The following is a 6,807-nucleotide window of genomic DNA, read 5'->3' as shown; positions in this document are numbered from 1 at the left end:
GAAGTAGTAGTAGAATTTTATTTCTACATCAGATTTTTCTATTTCGCAGAATCACAGAATTGTAGGGGTTGGAAGAGACCCCTTGAGATCACTGAATCCAACCTTCCTGCCAAAGCAGCTCCCTAGACCAGGTTGCACAGGTATACAGCCGGGTCTTGAAAGCCTCCAGAGGAAACTCCACACCTCTCTGGGCAGCCTGTGCAAGTGCCCTGTCACCCTTATTGTGCATACATGAGATTATCAGTAGAAAATTGCACCTTTCTCAAAACACATTTGAGAAGCAGAGATGCAGTTTTCCCTCATTTTACAGGAAAACAGGAGATAGAAGAAGTAGGAGAAGCAAATATATTTTGCTCTCTCTCCTTACTGCATAGGAAGCTATGGTCAGATCTCTGTTCTTAAGGTATTTACCACATCTCAGAAGTCACAGCATAATTGAATACTTCTGGCTCAACTCCTGCTCAAGAAGGAACACCTGGGAACAAATCCAGGCAATTCTTTTGAAGAACTGTAAGGAGGGATATTCCACAAATTCTCTAGCAAAACTACGCGAGCACTCTGTCACTTGGACAGTACGAAAGTTAGTACTGATGTTCACAGGGAATCTTCTGTGTTCTAGTTTATGCCTATTACCTCTTGTCCTGGCACCACTGAACAGAATTCGCTCTATCTTCTTTGCACATCTCCTTCAGGTATCTTTTCACACTAATACTGAAATATCAATATATCACAGTAAATAGATTAAGAATGGAAGAACTTATAAAGTAATCACCATCAATAGGAAAACTGGTGAATGCCTCAGAAGGATGACTTTGGAGATTATACGCCGAAATTCATGCTTTTACCAGTTGTAATGAAGAGGAAAAAACTCAGCCTAATCCAGATCTGGCAGAGCTTTCTCTGAGCTGTTAAGATTTCCCAGAAATAGATTTCTAAAATCAAGACATCACAAAATATACCAAGTTAAAGAACTGTTGTTCTATCAACTTTCAAAGTGAAGACTAGGAAATATATTTCAAGATTTATACAGATTTGAGTTTATCATATGTAAGAATGAGTTAAAATGAAGCATACAAAATTGTCTGAAACACACAGAAAGAGCATTTAATTAAACCGTGAGTGCTTTAGCATATGAAGATATATATTTATGAATATAGATCATATACAAAGATAAGATGTATTTCCTTACAGTGAACAAACGTTAACTTGAGCTCCTATCATGGTGCTATGTATTCCCAAATAGGGGAAAGAGAAAGTGGTTGCTTGGTACACATATTAATCTTAAGTTAATATAGTGGTGCTAGTTTTCTTGATTACAGTGAGCTTTGGACAAGGGCCTAATTCAAAATGCTTCTCTTTCGAAAGACTGCTGAAGAAACAAGCATCATTAGGGATGATACACTAGGTATGGGAGACTGGGAATTTAGTTGATTGTTTCAGCTGTGTGGTTACCAAGAAAATATAGTACATTATGGGGTTGCTCTTTCTGCTTTGATGTATTGTCTTTGTCAGTGGTGTCTGCCACACACAGATAGGCACCTCTTCTTGTTTTGCAAATGTACCTGTCTCAATAAGGATAATTAAATAAAACCCCTGAGGTCCCATGTACCACATTTTCTATTTCTTTCTTTGTGTTCTAGCTCAGGAATCAAGAGGGGGGATCGTATCTTCTCACTACCTCAATTTCTGCTTTGGAGAAATGTCACAATGTACGTGCAATGTACTCTGCTTTCAAGGCTCACATCCAAAACTCTGTAAGATAGTGATCATTTTAAGACTCGTTAATTTATCTAGGATACTAGGATACACAACACAAGTGAAAAGCCTTTACTTTGTGGAGATCTTTGTGAGGTATTTGAATTGCTATTACATCCAGAATTTCAATCATTCCAGTTTCTTTAGGCTGAATACCTGTCATGGAAACTACACAAATAATAGTCTGAAGCAAATGATAATATTTATTTTCTGGAATGCCTTTTCTAAAATAATTTTTCATAATTTCCTGGCCCAAAAATATCAGACAAGGAAGTCAAAGATATAACGTGTTGGTTTTACTTTATTTTATTTGAGTGTGTGTGAGTGCGTGTGTGCGTCTGTGTGTGTGATAATTGCTTGTTTCGCTATCGAAGTCTTAAGAAGATGTCCTGATTGAATGTAAGTCATCTGGGATGACCAGTACATTAAATTTTTAATAAGAAAATGATGCATTGAGTGATTTACTGCTAATCCCATTGCGTGAACTGGAGGAGTCTAAAGAACAAAGGTTTACGGTCCCTTTGGAGATTTGTTTCATCTGCACATCAGCCCACAATTAATGACCATTTAACTGTTGTTCTCCTGCTGGACATTGGTGGATTGATTCAGTAAATAAAAGTGACAGAGCAGTGTCCCATGGCGGTATAACAGAAACTGGCTGCACCTGTTATTTGCAAATCATTGCTTGCCAGGGCATTGACCTTTTCTAGTCTAGCTAAAACTAATAGGAGAAATTATGGTGCTGATTACTTAAATTTCATTATTGTAACTTGTGTGACAGAGCCTCAATTTCTTTAAATTCACTGCGAATCACAGAGTCACATCAATATTTCCCACCCCTCCCTTTGCCATAACTTGTAGTTACCAGTGGGTAATAATGAGCAGTTGGTTAGTTAATATTCATAAAAAAAAAAAAAAAAACACACAATGATTGTCTACCCTAAGGGCTTGTTGGAAGGAAGTCTCTACAATATAGTGAGCAGTATGTTAGCACCAAAGTCTTTTTTTTCTCTTTCTTATTAAATAAGAAAGGGAGGATTATGCTAAGGAAAAAGATAACTGGTACAGTTCCTTCAGGCATCTCTGCTATGCATCCCAATCCAGATAGAAAACAAATGCTATCAGCTAACTGAGCATTTAAAATATTTAATGACAGATTTTTCCTCTATTTCAGTTTTGAGAGAAATGAGGGGAAGGATGGAAATAGAGAAGGGAGAGGAAAACGGCAGATACTTCCATTTCTTTGTCCCTGCTTTTCTTACTGAAGTTAGTGGAGAATGGAGATTGTGCTTCAGCTTGGCCAAATAATCTAATTTATTCTGCTTCTCCTTTGGAGCTGCAGCTTCTCTCTTGAAATAAGCTGGATAGATCCAAAGTCAGTTAGGGGTCCAAAAGAGTAGCATATGCCAGTAGGGAATTCAGCAGGGTTTGAGCTGCATGTGCAAGATGATGACAAAGGCTGGAGGAACTAGATGAAACTATTTTCAAAGCTGAATTTGCCAACCATGCCTGGGGACATTTTCACAGTGCCTCTCCAAATTTGTTCAATAATATCTTGATGAAAACAAAAGGAGAAGCCAGTAGGCCATTTTTTTCTTATTCAAATTTTACTAAGAGTCAAAGGAAGAAATAGTAATGAAGGATAACATCCATGAAAGTTTTCTTATTGGATGTGCAAAACATGAGTACTCACCCTTGGGAAGCATGTAAGGAATTAGAGGACAGTGGGTATATTAAAACTAATCTCCAAAATACAGGTATGGAATTATTTTATAGGTCATTTCTCTCTTTGTGTTCACACAGTGGGAATATTGCATCTGCCTTCATAGCTTCCTCTTCACCATGACTTTTCCTGGAGGGGAAAGGAATAAGTATGACCCCCTTGCATGGCAGGGGTAGCTCCTGCCCTTTGGAGCAGAGCTGCAGGACCAAAGCAGACAGTAAAGAATGCTTATTAAATCTTCATTGATTAAAACTAACAAAATCGTGATTTTCTCAGTGTCAGCATTTGGTTGGTTATGCTCACAGATTTCTCCAAAAGCAGTAAAACACAGATGCAGTTAGGCTGATACAAGAGACCAGCATAAATGGGCACAGAGTTTAGGCAGGGCAGGGAGTACAGTATGAATCCTAAGACCTGTGATCTTTTTGGTAGCAAAGTAGTAAGGGAATGAATTAAAAACCTGGCTGGACTCATCTGCTGGACAGCTCAAGCCCTCTACATAAAGCCAGATATGCAAGAGTGCAGCTAATAGTCCTAAAATCAACATGCTGTGTTAAAATTGATTTTAAACAATATGCTTCTATTAGGTCATCATTTGCTACTCTGAAAGTAGAGCAATGGAGCAAGGAGAAAAAAAGAGGAAGAAGGATGGAAGTAATGGACACACAGCAGAGTGTGTCAGGCTTGTGAGTTCTCCAAGTGACTTTGCCAGCCAGCACATGTCAAACACAGTCTATGGTGTCATCAGAGCTGGGAACCATCCCAGTGAGGACTTGAAGAGAGTCAGAAGAGGCCCGCATAATGCAAAAACAGCCCCTGAAGAGCATGAGTAACTGGGACTATCAGAAAAAAAACAAAACAAAAAACAAACAAAAAAAAAAAGAAAAAAAAGTTGATGCTGAGTGCTTAGCCTTGTACCTTTGAAAATACCATCTCTTTTTTTGGAGGGTTTTGCTGCCTAAACCACGTTGTTGATTGATCTGCCATTGGGTGCAGAACAGAAGATTCAGCTCTTTTCTTCTCTGCCTCCTAGCATTTATTGTACTTCCACGAACCAAATGCTACCACGCATAAGCTCCTGGAAAGTTGAAAATTCTGGGGAGCTGAGGAACAATCACAGACTACTTTCCTGAAGCAAGAAAAGGGCTCCTAGTATAGCACAGCAACTCACAGAGGTGCATCAGAAGAGAGAATCTGAGTCAAGAAGTAGAATAATTGGTGAAAGAAGAAAGCACTGAGAAGGCAAACAGCCCAACCAAAGCCATACATCAGGACCACAGAAGTGTCAGAAATAAATCCAGTGTCTTCTGATTCACTGCAAGGTATATCAGGCAAATTAATGTTACCTTTGAAGGCTTTTTCACTGTGAATCACAAGCATATCCTCATGTGAAGAGACGATCAGATTCTGAACCAATGGAAAAAAATGGAATTTGATACACTCAGATTATTTTGGAGGTAGAGGAAAGATGTTTAGAATACTAATCCAGGAATTTTTTACTATACATTTTCCACTTTCTGTGTTTGTAAATGCACATCTGCTCAAATACAGGATATTTGGGCTCCAAAGCAGATTATTCAGAAACACTTCCAAAACACAGGAAAACGACTCTGCATTTGTATCCATCAGCCATTCCTATTACTTCTTCAAATATATTTTATTCCTCATGTTAGACATGGTGCCCCTTGGGTGAGTCAAGGCTGGCTATCTTTAATTAAATTAATCAAAGCCAGGGACAAAATCTGTGGGGAGTATCGGGAAAGTCTCTATGTTAATTAATCAGACACAGACAGTAGTTTAGGCCCAAAATGCAGTTGTGCTGTCTTAAAAGGGGAATATGTATGAATAGAAATATTTTTCAGTTGCATTTCTTTAGAGAGTGATAAAAGGTTGTTATTTGTCCTTCAGCTCCTACAAGGTCATAGATGATTTATCCTAGTGAAGTCAAAGTATTTTTAATTTTAACCCCAGCTCCTCTCTACATTGTCCTTCAGCCCTGCTTCTATTCCCTATTCTTGTTTCGTCTTCTATTTATCTATTCATCCATTTATTTATTTATTTATTTATTTATTTAAGGTATTGCAAATAAAACAAGTACTGGAATGAAATCAGGCAAAGTGATAATGTGCTTCTTATGCTACTGTTGCATGCTTCTGTCATTGTAAATAATCTGCTATGTGCTCCAGAACCCACAGCCTTCTAAGAACAAACAAGTAGCTCTACAACTGAGTTAATGATGTTCTCCCTTGACCATACCAAATGATGTGGTAGGTGAGCACATCATGACTGCATTAAAAATGTGTGTGATGTATTGCCAACCAGATATTTATAGGGCCAATGAAATTAATTGATAGGATATGCTATTGGCTCCTTTTTTCAGCTTAGTTTTCTAAAGAAACCTCCACTAGAGGCTCAGGTGAAATCCCAGTCCTTTTTGACATGACCCTTCTCAGGCTTTGGAGGTTCCAGAAGAATGAGGTAATTCTTGCAATAGAGTTTACTACCTAGACATAGAGAGGTAGTTTTTGAATCATTCCCATTATATTTAATTCTGTAATATTTTTAGTCCTGTCTTCTCTGTCTTATATTTCATACTTTGCAAATGCCTCATTCTTGCCCTTGATTGTTTTTTGCCCACTCATATTCATTCAAATTAGCCTTTATTTTATACTTCTAGAATACTTATTGCTAGTTGGCATGAATAACCCTTGGGTATCAATTAATTTATATTTGAATACTTTAAATTTTCACTCTAATTCATATGTTTCAGTTAAGCTCCTGATGTCAAAAATCCTCTCTAGGGAAGCGTGGTTAGCTCATGGGATAGGTAATAAGCTCCTCTGTCTTTTCCCCATAGAGCACCGGTTCAACTAGACCTACAGAGTATTAGTAAAAGCTGACAGTCCATATTCTTCGTCGTTTTTACAGACTGCTGAATTATCCAGGCTCTAGTGTATTCATGTCCTCATTAAAGCAGGGCAAAGAAATACAAAGGAGGTGTTTATTTATTTATTTATTAGTTCACTGACATTATAGTCTTCTTAGCTGTTCCCAGAATATAACAATTTATGTTTTGTTGTGTTTTTTTTTTTACATTACATTTCAGTTTATTTTGTTTATTTAAGCACCAGTAGGAACTTCTGCTTACTGATCAGAGCAGGATGGTGAGAGTCAAATGACCACAACTGCAGAAGAATCAGCCTATCTGTTGCTCCTATTTTCAGTATGTCACTAAAGCAGTTAGAAATTTCGGCTGAAGTCAGGACCCTCTTGTTCTAGGTGGGGCACAAGTGCATGGTAAGAGAGAAGATCAGTCTCAAAGGAGCTTA

This window comes from Cyrtonyx montezumae, unplaced genomic scaffold, assembly GCF_038088225.1.
Source record: "Cyrtonyx montezumae isolate F1298 unplaced genomic scaffold, pur_monq_1.0 scaffold_54, whole genome shotgun sequence".
NCBI lineage: Eukaryota > Metazoa > Chordata > Aves > Galliformes > Odontophoridae > Cyrtonyx > Cyrtonyx montezumae.
The sequence above is the reverse complement of the archived record's forward strand: the minus strand, read 5'-3'. Positions refer to the sequence as shown.